This window comes from Sapajus apella, unplaced genomic scaffold (genome assembly GCF_009761245.1).
Source record: "Sapajus apella isolate SASKATOON/1434 unplaced genomic scaffold, GSC_monkey_1.0 scaffold37, whole genome shotgun sequence".
NCBI lineage: Eukaryota > Metazoa > Chordata > Mammalia > Primates > Cebidae > Sapajus > Sapajus apella.
In genome coordinates this window covers 14,063,161-14,081,267 of record NW_022436977.1, presented here as the reverse complement: position 1 = coordinate 14,081,267, position 18,107 = coordinate 14,063,161, and the positions used below count along the sequence as shown (strand labels likewise).

Below are 18,107 nucleotides of genomic sequence, written 5' to 3'. Positions count from 1 at the left end.
CTTCATCTGGCCCAGGCACCAAACCTGTTGGCTGTACCATTTAAAGATCTCTCAAATTCCTCAACCTCTCTGCACCTCTTGCAGCTCTCTCCTGGTTCAAGCCACTGTCACTGCAACAGCTCCTTACTGACCACTCTGAATCTGGTCCTGCTTGCTTTCATCCACTGTCTACCCTGAGGCCAAGGGACTCTAACATACAAATCTGCTTCAAGCCTGTTATCTCACTTGAGATAACACAGAAACTCTCCAATAGGCCTTTCAAAGTCCTTCAGTTACTGGCCTCTGCCTACCTTTCTGGTTGTGTTCCTCAACATTCCCCACCTTCACCACCACCATCCCCCAGGCCTGCCTGCAGTCTGGTCAGAAGGTTATGCATGCTCCTGCACATTCTCTTCGCCTGGAATATGCTTCCATCCCACCCACCACACCCTTCATGGTGCATGCTTAGCTTACACATACTCAGTCTTCAGGTCTCTACCGCAATGATATCTCACCCACTCAGCCTTGCCCACCTACCACAGTCTATACCCAGAGTACCCTGCTCCCTCCCCATCATTGCAATCTTCATTGCATGTTGTAGTTACCTGTTTACTTGCCTCTGTCCCCCACTAGACTATAAGCAATTTTAGAGCAAGAACCATATCTGCAGTTTACTGTTGTATACCAGTGCCATGATTCTTGCTCTAAACCCAGTGCCAGGCCTAGTGCCTGCCGCTAGTAGAGGCGTAAGAAATAATTCTTGAATAAATGAATGAAAAGTAGAATGAACCTATACATCCAGACCCTCAAGGGCAGTGACCATTCTTCATGTTTCCGTGGATCTCCTATCAGTGCCTAATTCAGGGCCCTGCAGATTCTGGGTGCCAAGGAAAGGAAGAGATTGTTTGCTCTTAGCAAAAAGGCCTCATTAGTTTAATAGCATGCTCCTCTGTTTCTTCATGTTTCCCTCTCTTCAGATGGAAGGTTTCTGACCTACGTGCTGGAGGGAATGTGGCTGACAATAAGGAGACCTGGATCCGCCTCCAGGGGTGCTGGCAGAGCAGGGCCCTCATGCAGGGTTAGGAGATGCACAGGATTCAGGGCCTCCAGGTGACAGCAGAACCTGAATGTTCATGGAGGAAGAAGCCCTGTTGGAGTCCAGAAACTCACATTCCAGTTCTGACTTCTTCACCATTCAGCTAGGCCATCATGGGCACATCACTTAGCCTCACTGGCGTTCAGTTCCCTCAGTAGTAAAATATGGCAAGGTAAGGGGAAGGACCAACAATTTATCTTCACTTATAGCTCTGAGTTACTATTTTATGAAAAAAAAAAATATATGTTGGCTGGGCACGGTGGCTCATGCATGTCTGTAATCCAAGCACTTTGGGAGGCTGAGACAGGAGGATTGCTTGAGCCAGGAGTTCAAGACCAGCCTGGGCAACATAGTGAGACCCTGCCTCTACAAAAAATTAAAAACATGTCACCATATTTCCACTAGAGGTCAAGAAGAATTGGGCTGTTTTTAGCCTAAAAATCAGGACAATTAACTCATCTAAAATGAGTTAAGTGTTTTGTAATAATAATCTCATATATCAGATAGGGCTTTAAACTTCATAGTGAGTTTTTATATTTTTTGTTCTTTCAGTAACTATGGCAAAAGCAACTATAGGGGTTGCCAATATCCATTCTCCCACTCTCCCCTATCAATCTTATAATCTTATTAGAAATGGCACTATGGCCAGGCATGGAGGCTCAGGCTCACCCCTGAAATCCCAACTCTTTGGAAGTCCAAAGCAGGTAGCCTGCTTGAGCCTAGGGGTTGGATAGCAGCCTGGGCAACATAGGGAGATCTCTGTCTCAGAAAAAGAAGGAAAGAAGGGATGGCAATATGCCCAGTTAAAAACTACATTCCCAGCCTCTGTTGCAGCTAGATAATGACCATGTGAATAAGTTCTAGCCAAAAAGCTATAAGCAGAGGTGTCATTTCGGAAGCCTTCCTCAAGGAAGAGAATACATGCTTAGCCCTCGTCATCCTCTGCTGGCTGAATGAGAATAAGACGTCCAAAACCCAGGCAGCCATATGGGACTATGAGGTAAGGTGCCAAGAGTGCTGGTGCGGCAAGACAGAGGGATCATGGGTCCCCAGCACAAGGAACCACTTTCCCAGTCCTGGGCCATCCTTCCCCTGGGCTTCTTTGGCATAAGAGAAAAATCACTTCTAACTTGCTAAACAACTATTATTTTTGTTTTCCTGTCCCATGTAATCAAACCTAATCCTAACTGAGAAAGCAATGATCTGCTTTATGCAAGACCCTGTGCTAGATGCTACAGGGGATGCCAAAGAATATGGGCTTTAGATAGAGAGAGACTTGGGCAAGAACATTCTGTCTAGGGGTGAAAGATGTACCCAGAAGGGTTTGGTGTGGCAGAACCATGTGGGCATGAAGAGGACTCATGGTAAATGTGGTGAGGGAGTATGATGGAAGGTTCTTAAAAGCCAGGCTAATGAGGCTGGAGTTCATCCTGTGACAGACAGAGCAGATGACCTTGTTCTAGTGTACAAATGGAGAAGCCCAGGCCTCAACAGGTTCAAGGACTTGTCAGGGTCACCCAGCCAGGGAGTGGCAGAGCCCATCTCAATTCTCCTAACACTTGGTCCAGTGCTCTCCTTCAATTCTGTGCTCTTTGAGAGAATCTGGGGCAGACGGAGTAAGAATAGAGGTTTCACACTTTGACCCACCCCATCACACCCCAGCATGTTCAAGAGGGGGCTTTAGGGGTTGCCAGAAGTCTAGGATCTGGACCTAACTTTAACTCAGAGCTTCCTCCTGGGCCTCCCGTGTAGCCCCCCCTCACAAGGCCATCATAGCCAGGGTGCTATCCCACTATGTAATAAGTACCAATGAGTCTATCACAATGCTCGGTGCTTTAGGTACATGATCTAATTTACTACCCTCAACAGCCTAAAATATTTTTTAAAAACATTTTATAGGTGAAGATGAAGAAACTGAAGATCTAAGAAATGAAGCCATCTACTCAAAGCCACTCAGTTGATAGCAAAGTGGAGATATAAAGCCATGTTTGTTCAACTTCAAAGGTAAGTCCCTAGCACCACATTCTAATGTCTTCCTGATCCTCACCAAAGCATAGAACAGTCTCCTGTCCCTGTTCAGATTCCCAAGGACTTACCTGGTTTGATGATCTGTGCCGGGGACCTCCTACAAGGCTCCAGCTGGTTATGTTCTACCTGGAGCCAGGAGCTAGTTTCCCTCCAGCAATCACATCACTCATGCCCTGCCCATGACTCCACGTGGGTCAGGGACCTCCTGGAGAGAGGGCAAACCCCTGCCTTCTGTGGCCTCAGTCTTCCTGGAACTCTTACTCTTGGCTGGTCATGGGGCAGGGGTGTCAGTGTTTCTTCAATCTAGGTTCTAGAGCTCACAGATTCCAGAGAGCTGTTTCCTGGGATTGAGGATGCTCTGTTTTTTGTGTCCTGACTGGCTGTCATGGTTAGAATGCATTCATTATGAATCGAGCTGACAGTCTTTTGGGAAACAACTGGTCATTAGAACTGAATCTTCTCATTACCAGCATTTGGAAAGTTGAGTTTCATTTTGTCGGTCGTTCAGTGTGCATCTCTCCAATAATGTGGTATGTCCAGCATTCCAGCATGAACCACAGATTTCCCCAAGTAGACCATACAGCTTTCTTTTGGAACTTTCACAGGAAACACCCTGAGATGTAGCCTGCAGAGCTGAAGGCAACAGATGAACCTCAGCCCCTCTGTATTGATTGCGCTGAAGGCAGCAGATGAACCTCAGCCCCTCTGTATTGATTGCCTAACTCTGAGGGGTCCAGCACTTTGCCCTCAGTTGTCACCAGCCCACACATTCCTTTCTGGCACAGCCTGCCTTCCCATTGGCCAAACTCTCACTGTTCCTTTCCGAGCTCCACCTGTCTCACCCCTACACCCTTTCCCTTAATCAGGTTGAAGTTGGAATGTGTTCACCCAATTTTATTATAACTAAATATATGCAGCTTAGTCTAAGCTTTAGCAGATTTTCATAGTTATTAGTGGAATATTCATCTGTTTCCTTATAAACACTGTAATCAACATTCCCATTCTCAAATGTGCTACTTAAAGTATCTGAAGTTCAGACACTTTGAGTAATTTAAATTTATGACAAAGTTTTCTGAAGATATAAGCAGATTCTGTTAGATACAGATGCACATACAATTCTCACAAACACTTTCATGCACTGTAGAATGATCAAAATATCTGACCAGAGCCTGTCACTCTACTTTGTAGACATTCTTACAAACAGCTCTTATCTAATCCTCATAACCCATCACCTGTCACCCATAAGTGACATTTAAACCATTAGATCTACATGATTACTGAAAGCTTGCTTCTTCATTGGTTACAGGAATCTCATGAAAATCTTGTCTTCATATTATATAGCAAGGCTTTGGGCTTAGGTATCCTTCTAGGACAAATAAGCAGTTAATGAGCATGAAAGGCCTTTGAACCCTATGTAGCCCTGCATGTATGCAAGCTGCTCTTTTAGGTGGATCCTCCCAGGGTGGCTCTTCAATGAATGTCTACTGAATTGCACATGAACAGAGTAGATAGACAGCACTAGGGACTCATCCTCTGGCCCCAGAGGCCCACGAAAGAGTGTCCAGGTAGGCTGGACTATGCTGGGAAGGGGGAAGGCCTGGACCCTCATTGAGTGGAAAGGAACCCAGAAGGAAGGAAAACCCATCAACATCCTGTGAACTAAATGGACAGAAATTCTGTTTAGGAAGAAAACCACGATAAATAAAATTCCTGAGACCAACTGCTAAGTCAGGGAGCACCACACACATCCTCTTCTGCAAGAGTATGAGAAGATGGAGCCACAGCTCCCATCCCATATCTGCATCTGGCGTGGCCTTCCCACAACAGGCCATGGTCAGACCTGGCTCCACAGGCAAAGGGGCTGCTTAGGCCAGACTTGAAATAGGCTGAGTGGAAACCTGCAAGCCCCTTCTGCCTCCCTGTGCATGGAAAGGAGTTGTCAGTGAGTTTGGAGATCTCTGCCCTTGTCAGAGGAAGGTGACCTAATCACAAGGCAGGGCAGGTGTCTGTGGCTGAGAGCTGAGCAAAGAACAAGCAGCCAGTGGAGGCTTTTATCTGAACTGTGCAGCCCTTACCTGACTGGGAAGCACAAGTGATAATTAGTAGCGAGTTACTTTATGTAACGCCTCTCTATTTTTGTGTGCTATATTTAGAGAAACAAACTGCTTTGGCATTTAGAGATGAATTTTATGTAAGAGTTTGTTGCTGCTGCTGCTGCTGCTGTTGTTACTGTTCATCATCTAGATAATAAAAGCAAACTAGAAATACTCAAATGCCAGTACCATCACCAAATATATAAAATATATCGTAGGCCCCTTTTAGTCATCCTATTCTTAATTTTTAGGAAGAGCCTTTGTCACAATCTGATGCTTGACAAAATGTTTTCCATCCTTGTATCACCTCCACCCCCTGCATCCCCATTAGGATTTTGCAAGTGCATTTGATTGTTAACAACCTAACTCACCAGGTGGCGTTGGGCCAGTCTCTACTGCACTGGGTCTCACCAGCTGGACGCAGGACCTCTCAGTTTCTCTCCCACTGTGGAGACTTTTTCAGCTCCATGAGTCCATAACCAGTGATCCCATTAGGAAACAATGTAGTTTGTAGAATTTTATGTCTGTAGGGAACACATCCACTTCTGGCTGAACTGTCCCTAAATGCTGCTAACACAGAGCTTCCAAACTTTCAAGCCTCAATAATGGCTCCAAGGAATTCAGTGTTCTGAATTCTGCACCAAATGAATGCTGGAGCTACATGAAGGGACCTGGACAGGCATTAGTTGGCTTGGTTCAAAGAAGGAACTTGACTATTGCCTTCTTCCTGTTTTCCCTTGCAGTGGCCTCCAGGGCTGCTGTTTCTGGACATCTCCCCCAAACCCCTACCATCATGTTATCACCAACCTGAGAGTCCAGGCCCTTGGGTGGCCTACAATTGCTCGCCATGCCTGGCCTTTCTCCAGCCCTCTCTCTCCTTGCCTGCTGAGAAGCTCCTTCATATAGAAGCTGCTCTTAGTTAGGGAATTAGCCACACTCAGGCATAATACTTCCTAAATAATTTAAGTGCATATGTCCTAGGGAGGGGAAAAAAATCAATTAAGCTTCCAAAGAAATTGGAGTAGTAGAACTTGTGGCATCAGTGATAAACGGAGATGGAAATGTTTTACGGGATGAAAGCCTTCCAGCACAAAATTTTTGGATTTGGGTGTGTCTCTACTCTTTTTTTTTCTTTTTTCAACCATGTGGTCTTGGGAAATTTATTTAGCCACTGTGAAAGTCAATGTCTGTGACTAAAATGGCTATGGAGCCATGGACTCACGAGATAACATGAAAGTACTTGCGAACTGTAAAGCTCAGCACAGACCTCAAAGTCCATGCCCAGCCCGCAGCACCCTGCCTCCTCCTCTGCCAGGGTGTCATCTCCATCTCAGCCCTGACACTCAGAGCCCTGGGAAAAAGAGGGAGGATGTGCACCGGCGCTTTCCCTTCCCACCTTCCCACACTGCGTGTCCTCCCCACCTCCCAACTCACCACAGGGATCTCCAAATGTTGCTTTGTGTGTGTGGATTCTTCCCCCCCAAGAACACTCCAAATTTCTGGAATCCACAGGCTGAATTTCACCACAGGGTTTCTGACACCGCCTTTAAAAGGACAACGGGACTCTGTGCCAGAGCGGAAGGGAGGAGGGTCTGTGTGGAGCTTTTCTACGTCGTGGCTAAAATCAGGGGACCTGTGGACCTTGCTGCTGCTTTTTTTTTTTTTTAAACCTATCAAAAAACATGTCCCTTCTAAGAATATTCACAGAATCTCTCAGCTCCCCCCACCCAAAGACTGGGCAGTGTGACTACGGGCTTGGTCCAATATTACAATCAAGCAGCACTTGGAATGGATTCCCACATCTGGAGGCCAGTCAGAAGACACCCCACCAACCCCAAAAAGAGTAGACACAGGTATTTATTTAAAGGTAGACATTTCTGGTCGTTGCCAAAAATTAATATTTTATAAAGCCAAAACTTCTTAGGAATTATTCTAGTTATTTCTAGTTACCATTAGCCTCATATAATAACAATTTGTTCCTAAATAAGTTTAGGAATTTTTGCAAAGATGCTAACATAGAAATAAGAATGAAAAAACAAAGCCAATTTATAGGCTACTAGAACGTTGTAAAAACAGGGGCCATCACATTGATTGAGCCTCAGCCTGAGGAACTAAGTAATGCACCCTGTGTGACAATGTAATAGACCAATCAGGGGTGGGTTAGAACCCAGTTCTCCTAATCCAGGCCAGCTCCTGGCTGGTTAAGAATAAAATGGCAATAAAATAATATAAATTAAAACATAATTATGAGCCAAAAATAAAAAATAACTTTAAAACTGGTTAAAAATGAAATGTCTATTTAAATCCAACTAACAAACACATAGAAAGTAAAATTAAGTGAAAAAAAGCAAAGGGAGAGGCAAATTTCAGAAGGTAGAGTAAATGTTAACTGGAAATCCTTTAAGCTGTCCACTGATCTGGAATTTTTACTATCAGGTCTAGGGACCCTAGGGGTTATAATTCTGAGGTAGAAGTGATTCTCTGTTGGGGAAACAAAAGTCAGAGGCAAAACAATAACAAAATTCTGGGGTTTGTTACAAACTAAAGTCAGAAGTAGATCTGTAACCTCATTTTTGATGAAAATGACAAAGCCAGATAAGTTAAAGCAAATACTTCCTTTCCCCTCCTCACAAAAGGGAACAAAATACCAGTTACAAGGAAAACAAAATAATTAAGAGAATTCCTGAACCAGATAAACTTTCCAAGTTTAGGGCGCATGGTTATGTGCTTGTAGTCTTAGCTGCTTAGGAGGCCAGAGGATTGCTTGAGCCCAGGAGGCTGAGGCCAGCTTGGGTAACAAGCAAGAGACCCTATGTCAAAAAAAATTCCCCATTTGCCTAGGGTAAATGTCCAAACCAAATTGTTACAGGGCAAAGCCCTTATGGTGGTTCTGAACAGCAAGCTGAAGACAGATGTCCTGTGGGTGTTCTTTGCTGGCAGGGTATATGAGTTGTGAGGACTGAGAAGTCTGGGAAGAAAGATCCCTTCGTAAGGACTTGCAGCCCAGAGATATTCGCCTACCCTGCCATCCGCTTTGCTTGCTGTAGCCTCTTGGGCTAGCAGAGTATGACACTAACCATGGGGGTTGAGCCTTGTAGTTATCCCACAAGTACAGATGCCTTGACTTACCATGGTGCTACATCCCGAAATGCCCAGTGTATGTTGGAAATACTGTAAGTTGAAAGTGTCTTGAGTCCACCTAACCTACCAAACATCATAGCTTAGCCCAGCCTGCCCTAAATGTGCTCAGAACACTTACATTAGCCTGCAATTGGGAAAATCATTTAACATAAAGCCCATTTCATATTATGGTATTGATTAGCTCATGTAATTTATTGAATACTGTATTGAAAGTGAGAAACAGAATAGTTGTATGGGTACTCAAAGTACAGTTTCTACTAAAAGTGAACTTCATACCATCTTAAAACTGAAACATTGTAAGTTGAATCATTATAAGTCAGAAGTATCTATAATTAAGATCATTCCTGAGTCCTCCCCATATTTTCCCAGTTTAATTAGGGTAGATGTCCAAACCAGATTGCCACAGAGTAAAGATTTGTCTTACTGAGTACTGTCACCTCAATGCATAGTTAGTTTAGCCTTGGACCTCCCAAGGCCCAGCTTCCAAGTGGCCAGAGGCAAAGCTCTTCTAGAAAAAGAAAAAAAGAGAATTGCATGGGCAGCATCAGATGTCCAGAACTCCTGAACAATGAAAATGAGACCAGAACAAAACTCATAATAACCCAACATAGACCTTATAGTTAAAGAATTCTTGCTGTAGAATTTTCAACTGCAATAACGTTTAGAATGTGGCTCAACTTTAAGCATTATACTAGTAAATTCCAGCGATCTAGACTTTCAATTTTCTTTATCAAATTTGTCCAAAATCATGCTAAGTACCTAAAGAAAGGAACAATGTATATATGACACAGTGGTGTCCTTGAAACTAAAAAATTACAAGTTATGGAATAGAATGGAATTGTATAACAGAAAATGTTCTTTTTCAAGTTCATTGGCCAGAAACAATAGAATTTTAAACCTGGAAGAAACTTTTATATGAGACCCAGGTTTAAGATAGTGATACCATCTAACAAAATGAGACACAGGGATTTGGAAGGAGCCAGGGCAGTGAGATGCCTGAAAGTGCAAGTGTCTTTAACTTCATGGTGTATCTACTGTAAACACATCACTGTGTAATTCCTTTGAATCATTGTTTACTGCATTTCATTGAATCATAGGCTTTTAAACCTGGAAATATAACCCAGCTTGCCCATGGCCATACAGCTGGTTGCGGGGAAAGTAAGGCATCAGGCTCAGTCTTTTGAATCCAAACTCAGAACTGTTTTCCCTACTTCCACTACATCCCCGATGACTCTCCATATACCGCTCATTATCCAAAAGCAGCTCGTATTTTGGTTTCCGGCAGTCAAGAAAAGGTCTTAATCATCTAGCATCTTGAAAGAATAAACATGAGTAACATTTAGGAGTACAGTTACCTAGGACTTAGTCCAGTCCTAAAGCCAGTGGGTGATCCATGGTGCCATATGCCAGGCTGGTTACTGCCCAGATCTCTCCTGTTTGTGTTCATCACTGTTCTCCATTTCTTTCAGAATCAAGTGCCAGGGCTAATTAAACTCCCGAGTAAAGCCCAAGGCACCATTAGGGGCTCAGTTGGTGAGCTGGCTGGCAGAAAGCACAAAGCAGTCTCCTGTGTTTGATTTCCACAGACACAGGAGATTAAATTAGTAGAGTCATCTAATGTTCCCACCCCCCAAATCACGCATGCATGCATTCATTCATCCATCCATTCACTAATTCATTTGACCTTTTTTTTTTTTTTTTTTTTTTTTTGAGACAGAATCCTGCTCTGTCATGCAGTGACATGATCTCATCTAACCGCAACCTTTGCCTCTGGGGGGATTCAAGCAATTCTCCTGCCTCAGCCTCCTGAATAACTGAGACTATAGGCACATACCACACCCAGCTAATTTTTGCATTTTTAGTAGAGGTGGGGTTTCACCACGTTGCCCAGGCTGCTCTCAAACTCCTGGCCTCAAGTGATCCACCCATCTTGGCCTCCCAAAGTGCTGGGATTACAGATTTGAGCCACCATGCCTGGCCCATTTGTGGGAGGAAGTGATGAAGAGCTTTGAAAGTAGCAGAGACTTCAAGTAAAATTGACCTTTAGACTGAAAATTTCATTGTATTTTGAAATAAGTCATCAGCAACCTTGGCAGGATGGGTTCAGTGTTTGGTGGGAGGAGAAGCTACATGGCTGTGACTTGAGGAAGGAAGGAAGGATGAGGAAGCGCAGATGAGGAATCTAGCCACATTCGAGATGGCTGGTTGACTTTGGGAAGAATAAGGTGGTTTTGGAGTTGTATGGAGACTCCCAGAATTCAGTTCCTATTTTCCCCACCAGAATTCTAAACCAATCAGGTGGTAGGATGAGAGCAAGTCAGATGGAGACCAAAATGTCGCCTTTATTAGGGATAAAGCTGACATTGGAAAAGGTGACATTAAATGTCCAGTAATAATTTTTCCAAATGAGAAAGACAGACTCACCAATCACAGGCAGCACTGGGCATTCCAGGTCTTCCTGCATAGAGGCTGCGCCTGGAGAGCTGGAATTACGTGAGAGCAGATCAGAATGAGAGCTTGCTGATAAGGCTGGCTATGCAGAGGAAGGAAGAGAAGTGAAGAAGATGAGTCAACCAAGACATTCCTTCTCTCTGGGGAGAAGCAATGGGGGAGAAGGGGAAGAGGACCTGTGGCATTTTAGGGAAATCCCTCCTCATAGAAATAAGGAATGGGGGCAAACCTGTAAATACTGACCCAGAAGGAGCTAAGTATAGTTAGCATGTTTGCAAGAGCATACGTATTTGTGTGATACAGAATGATTATGAGGTAGGACTGGATAGAATGGGGCCATGTTTAGGGGGAGCAACTTCTTGCTATCTCTAAAGAAAAAAGGCACTGGAATCACACGTGGCTTTACTATTTTTTACACATACTCGTTAGAGACTTTTTGATTTTTAACACATACTGGTTAGAGACTTTTTGCAAATTATCTTAGCATTACATAGCAACTCTACCTTGTTCAGTGCTCTTTACATTTCATTTTATTGGGTATTAACATAGTAATTCTTTCCTGCTTTGTTATTTGCATTTACCTGGTATCTTTTCTTGCCTTTTTATTCTCAACCTTTATCACATTTGTTAAATGTATTTTTTTCTTGTGTGTATATATACATATTTATGTATAATACAACAATATATACAATATATGTATACACACACATATATATATATATATATATATATATATATATATATATATACAAGAAAGCATGTAACTGTCTGCTTTTTATTTTACCCAATCCAATAGTCTCTCTTTTACCAATAAATCTGTCTATTCACATTTAATAATACACTGAATTTTATTTCTTCTATTTTACTTAATATTTAGTACTCATTTAAGCCCCCTCCATGTTCTTTATATTAATTAGGTATCAGGTTACTACTCAGTTATTTTATTTCTCTTCTTAATTTGGGAGCTCTAGTTTTTCATTCTACCAGCTCACTCTCCTTTTTGTCACTCATAGTGAAACTCATTCTTTTATTACATTATACCAAGATAAAAGTCCAACTATCTCCCTGATTCTCTCTTCTCCTACTGTTCTTCCTCCCCCAGCATGAGGCCTTTAGAACGCTTTCACTTCCCTCCCTCATACACCAAAGTGAGACCTGTGGAAACTTCACTTCCCCTCTTTCTCCTTTAGAACTTTTTGTTCCAGGCTATTGTTAACATTTCCCTTGAAATATGTCTCTTCTATTTTCAGCAATTATATTACACATTCCTGAACAGACTATTATTATCTGTCTGAGTTTAACTGATGATGTGTTGTAAGTCTCCTTGCTCACCACTAATTTTTTTCTCCTTTTTCCTCCTCCTTCCATCCTGCAGCCTTTAAGCTGATCCATCTATTGTTTGGTTAGATCTTAACACCTTTTTCTCTGACGGAAGATGTGGGTGACATGTCTTTTCCTTGCATATCCTCAGCTATGCTTCCTTGGCCCTGACAGATGAGTGGGGTCTTGCTACAGGAGTCTTGGTGTGCAGTGATTTTCTCTCAGTAATCTTCACACAATTGGCCTCAATCGTCCCTACTTTAGGCGTTATAGAAGAGAAAATTGATGCCTCCATGATCCTTCTTCCCCATAAGTCACTTGCACTTTCTTTCTGGAAGATTGTAAGATTTTCTTTTCATCCTTAGACTTCTGGAATTTCCCAACCTGTGAATCATTTGTCCTACCCAGAACTTGCCAAAACTTTCCAATTGGCAAACTCGGGCCCTTTCTTAACTTGGGAAATTTACTTCTTATTAGCTATTACCTCTCTTTCCTCCAGATACTGAATTTGTCTGCAGATCTTGTCATTTGGTTCCAGAAACTCTTTTTGTGCTCTACTGGAACGTTTAGGTCCTAATGTTAATATTTTTATATGTATTACTGTTCTCTAGTGGCTTGGTTTCATGTGAGCCTCTTCTAGGAGCATTGCTGCACCCCTTGGGTGTGAGAGTAATGTTTTCTAATGTAAGCTCTCTGGGCTTAGGGCCAGCAGCAGGGGTGCCTTCTCAGAAGGGACAGATCCACAAATGGTGGTTATCAATCCCCCATCAGGTCCCTGGGGGAAGACTCTCATTTTCCTGTTTTCTCACATCTCCCAGGCTCAGAGGTAGAGATAGACTCAGCACACCTGCACAACTTCCCTACCACGTCTAGCCAGGTCCATCTCCCAGGATACTCACTGGTGCCCAGATACCAGTACCCTCTTATTCTTATTCCCAGAATCAGGGGTGGTTTGGAGACCATGTGTTTACTTACACAACTTTAAGAAAGTATCATGAGTTTAGGGTCTATGGTTAGACCTAGGCTTCCCCTAGCTAGGGCCACTTCTCTCGTCCCTGGCTTGAGTCTCTAGGCTCGGCAAATAGGGTGTCATCTTCTCCAGGTTTGATATTGGCAGAAATCCCTTTTGGTCCCTCCCAACCGGTCTCTCTGGAGAGGTAAAGCCTATCTGTTCTAGCTTGTTACTCTGTCTTTGCAACCCAGGGAGGAGGAAAGGTCCTTGGCTATTAGGCCCCAAATTCATTTTTTTTTTTTAGGACCTATACACATCTCTTCACTGCAGAGATGACAGTTCCCCTACATGGTTTCTAGGAAATCATGTTCTTACATCATTGCTCTCTTAACACCTCCCTTAATCTGCTAGACCAAGGCTTGGCTTTCTCTCTTGACTAGCTTATACATTCTAGCATGCAGTGCCTGCCCCAGGTTTTTTTTTTTAAGCCTTGGAGCCAAGTGCCAGTCTGAGCCCTTTTCCACTCTGTCACTTTGAATCCTCTCCCTGCTGTATGATTTCACTTCCTGTCCATGATTTTGAGCATTCCTGAGTGGCCCAAGATGGGGGCCAAAAATGTTCCTACTTTTGATAAACTGGGCATAAATGAAGGCTGATGAAGTTTCAACAGTGTGACCTTGAGCAGATCACTTAAGCTTTCCTGAGCCCTGACTTCCTCATCTGTGAAATGGTTATAAGACCTGCCCTGCCCGCTTCACAGGCTTATAGAACTCAAATGACATGAGAAAATACTTTGAAAACTGAAGTGCTCTACACATGCAAGGCTTTGTTTTATCCTTTCAAAAACAGTGGCTCGCATTTCATAAGTGGAGCTTTGCAGTATTAACTTACTTCTGTGGATTTAGCAGTTTCAAATTCATGAGCAATTCCCATGATTTCACAGAATCCACTCTTAGAGCTTCCCTTTATATTTGCATTGTTTCTGAAAACAATCACTTTTTTATTCATTGAAAGGCCATAACTCTAGGTGAAAAAGGAAAAGATTTCTTTCTACAGCCTGACATGGTTACAATTTAAAGCCTACTAATGTCACAAATCAGGTGATTGTTATGGTAGACATGGAGATGTGCCCTAGGTCCCTCTTCGAGAAAGGACTGAGTGCCTGGCTGCAGAGATGAAGATTAAGGTGTGTTTTGGCTGCAGAGAGCCACCTGGCCCTAAGTCATACCCTCACAGGGCAGCCCACATCTGTCCTGTGACTGAGTGAGACAGTCACTTTGTCCTAACACAGGACACTCTGACGGCAATACACAATCCAGAACTTCCCAGTGGGTCGCCTGAGGATTTGCAGGGTTGGAGTGTGTTGGACTTGTCCCTCTGCCCAATCCCGCTTTTCCTTCTTTCCTCTACAGGTGCTGATCCCTGATAACCATCTTGTACTCCAAATTGCGTCTCAGCACTTGTTTCCAGAGAATCTAACCTGTGACAATCAGATATACTACACTAGAAAGGTGGAATGGGGGAGGGGGGTTGTGAGGGCATGTCTGTTGCAAAAAAGGAGAGAAAAGAATGTGAAGAGGGGATTTGAAATGGAATCAACTTCACAACCACAGTCAGCTCCACATCGAACAATGAATGGGCAACTCAAAGGTCTAGACACTGCAACTGTGACAGGTAGAAAGCTGTTGATACCTGCCCAACTTGGACCAAAATCTCACAAGGGAAGCAATATCATCTATTCTTATTCCCAGCCCTGGAGATAAGCTGATTTGGCGCTCTTACCTGGAAGCACCAAAGGCTAACTTCTATGAAAATGCTAACAACATGCTATATATCATACAAAAACTCATGCTAGTATCAAGATTGGCTAAATGATCTAAATGTTAGTCACAGTTCTGTTGTTTTAACTATCTTTTTACATACAGATGAAAGAGAAAGTGACATTTTCTAGAACTCAGCACTTCCTTATTTCATTTGGAAGCGTGGTTTTAAAGGCTGAAGTTGGCCCTGGTGGAGGTCAGAGATCATACATGGTTTCTATAGTGACAGAAGCTACCGCAAGTCTGGGCAATAAAAGGTAATCTTTTAAAATGAAAATCTGTTATCCATCTACCTACTCCTTCCCTTCCCACATACGTGTAAAACGCCTCATTGGCTTCCCACTGCTTTCACAGTAAAGGCCTCTACCCTATGGGGAAGGTCCCACCCACAGAGTCTGGCCCCTGCCTTGGCTACAGCCTCACTTCCCTCCCTCCTCTTTGCTCCTGATGCTCCAGCTGCACCACATTGCCTTCTTATGGTTCCTGAAATAAGCCATTGCATCTCCTGCCATAGGGCCTTGAACATGTTGTTCCTCCTCTCTGCTAGTCTCCTCACTCCCACCTTCGCCTAGTTTACAACTCAGCTTTAGATGCCAACACAAGCATCCTGTTCTCAGGGAAACCTTCCATGAACTATACATCCAAATCTAGGACAGGGTCTTCAGTGATATGATCTCAAGGAACTGCACTCCTTTCCTGCAGAGCATTTATCTCATGGTTGCATTTAGAATTGCATCCTCATGTCTAACATTGCTTGGTAAATCTGTCTCCCCGCTCTGGGCTTCAGGAATGGTGCCTGACTTTGCTCTCCATGCTATTCCTGGCTCCTAGCACAGTTCCTGGCAGATATTAAACACCCAGTTACCATTTGCTGAGTAAATGAATACATGAATGAACAAAGGAAAGAAAAAAGGGAGAATTGCTGACTTTGGTTGGGTGGTGTGAGGTTTCTTGGGGTTTAAAAGTAGGAATGGGGAGTTAAAACCAGAAGAGGATGAGTGGAAGGTGCATGTGGTGACAACTTTTAGGGTGACTTTCTCCCTAATCACTGGTGGGGAGGAAGGGTGGTGCGGGCAGCAAAGCCATCAGAAGTCATAACGTAGCTGCCAATCTCATCACTGAAGGCAAGAATACCCAGGTGCCAGGCCTTGGAGTACAGGAAAATTATTCACTTCACAATCGGGAAGAAATGTTATGGAACTAGAGTTGGGGTATAATCTTGAATTTGATTTTATTCTCCAGAGCCCTAAAGTTAACCAGCTGGAATCATTTTTAAGGACCATTCTATTTAACTTTTGGAAACGAAGCATCTGCCTTTTAATGGAAAAACTACTTCTCATTGTAAAGATAGCACACACTGTTCTTGGCTTCTTTGGTCTCCAGAAAAGGGAGTTTAGATATCTCCCTGTGTCCCCACTATCTTGAGCCTCCTGTGTCAACAAAACAGGACAGATTGGTAGCTAACTTTTTTTTTAATAATAAGTAAAAAGTAGCAGCCCATTCTGTTAAGTATCAGGCAGGGCAGCCTATGCAGGCATATCTGCCTCTCAGGAAGTCTCAGGAGGCTTAGGGATCCATACTGAAAGGCTCCATATAGCCAACCTCAAAGCCACTGTATTCATATAAGAACCCGGTTTATCATGCATTCAAATTTCTGTACCTCAAAAAGCATCTACAAAGTGTGATTAGCTAATCAATCGATTCATCAAATATTCCTACTTGGCAAAAGTCCCTGCTATGAGGGGACACAGTTAAGATAGGTCCATTCCTTAAGAATACTGTAACCCAACTGAAGAAATACGCTATGGAAGAACTAAGATGTCAATTAACAGCACAAGGCATACACGGCCAGTTCACACAGCCCATACCCAGCAACACAAACCTGCATTGAACATTTATTACACAACACGTGCTTTACATGTATTTTCTCATTAAAGCTTCACACTCCTATGAAATAGATAATTGCAGCCTCTTTAGAGAAGTTGAGTAGCAGATCTAAAGTCATGCAGTTAAAAAACAATTTCAAGGTCAGGTCTGATTCCAAAGCCAAGGTGAATAACCACAGAGCCCCTGCAGCTTGTAGAGCTCACAAGGCTTGGGGCTGGCCTGGGAAGGCAAGGCTGGATAAGGAAGGGAGCTCTGAGCTAGGCTTTAAAGCGGGCAACACTGAAATAGGTCAGCGACGGAGACAGGTCTCTGTGTGGCAAGAGTGTTGGAGACAGAAGATAGAGGAGAAGGGGAAAGAGGACAGATGGTGGCAGCTGCTTGGCCACAGCCACTTCAGGGTGAGGGATGAGTGAAGATGGCTACCTTAGGCCATATCAACACATCCCCCTTCTTCTGTGAAAAATGCCATTATCCCCACAGGAAGAGTTGGAGAGAGATCCGACAGTGGAGTCTGATAGGAAAGCAGTCTGGCCTTTCCTTTGCCCTTCCTTCTGCCCCTCTCTTGCCTCAGAGCAATACCCCATGCTTTCCACCTACCCAGCCCAAGTCTTGTGCCCATGCCACAAGACTTTTGAGCCCTCCAGCCCAAGAGGGGCAGCTTCTTGGCTTGAAGTTATCTGATAGAGCCTGCCTGACTCCAAGCAGGCCTCATCTCCACTCCGTCTACTGGATCTGGGCTCTCAACTGGGGTGGGAGGTGGAAAAGTGGGGAGGCTGGTCCAGGCTACCACTTCCTCTCCTGACCATTGGATAGCCAGACTTGCAAGGAAGGTGGTTGGGGGCAGTTCTGTGGCATAGAACAGTACAGTTCTTAGGCCCTCCAATTTCAGAAAAACTCTCAAGCCGTGTTTTTCCTCTGCTCTCACATCAGGACAACAATTATCAACACAGAAGACTTCTGCGACCAAATGTGTAGGGATCCCCCACCACACACACACACCAAGCAGCGGACACCAGCTGGGTGTCCTCCAATTCAGTTCCAACACTATCTACCTGGAAAGAGTGTCTGATCCTACAGGCTGAGGGCTCAGTCAGATGAAGAGATACATTAGGTGAGGTGTAGAAGGATCCTGGGTGCAGGAGCTTTTGTCCTCATAGGATAAGTTCTTCACCTTCCTGTCTGCCTCCACGTGTTCAGCTCTCCAGAAACCCCCGAACCCTGTCCTCTGGGCCTTTTATGGAAACTTCTTTGGTTTTTCATGACTGAAGCATGTAATTGAACAAAATGTGATTGTACAAAAAGGACGTGATCTCATCCCAGCAAGGTGTGTCTGTCCAGAT

At 43.8% G+C, this 18,107-nt stretch overlaps 1 protein-coding gene across 2 annotated transcripts in view; it reads right to left on the bottom strand.

Moving 5' to 3' along the window:
* LOC116564387 (aromatase) overlaps positions 1 to 17,982 on the bottom strand; it is a 110,072-nt gene extending 92,090 nt beyond the window's left edge. The window contains exon 1 of one of the 2 annotated variants that reach the window (XM_032297469.1): positions 17,820 to 17,982. The gene's annotated coding sequence lies outside the window, so the exon portion shown is untranslated. Of the gene's footprint in view, positions 1 to 6,630; positions 6,739 to 17,819 lie in introns of those variants that run through there. The other variant, XM_032297470.1, reaches the window with a different exon arrangement.
* Positions 17,983 to 18,107: the final 125 nt, after the last annotated feature.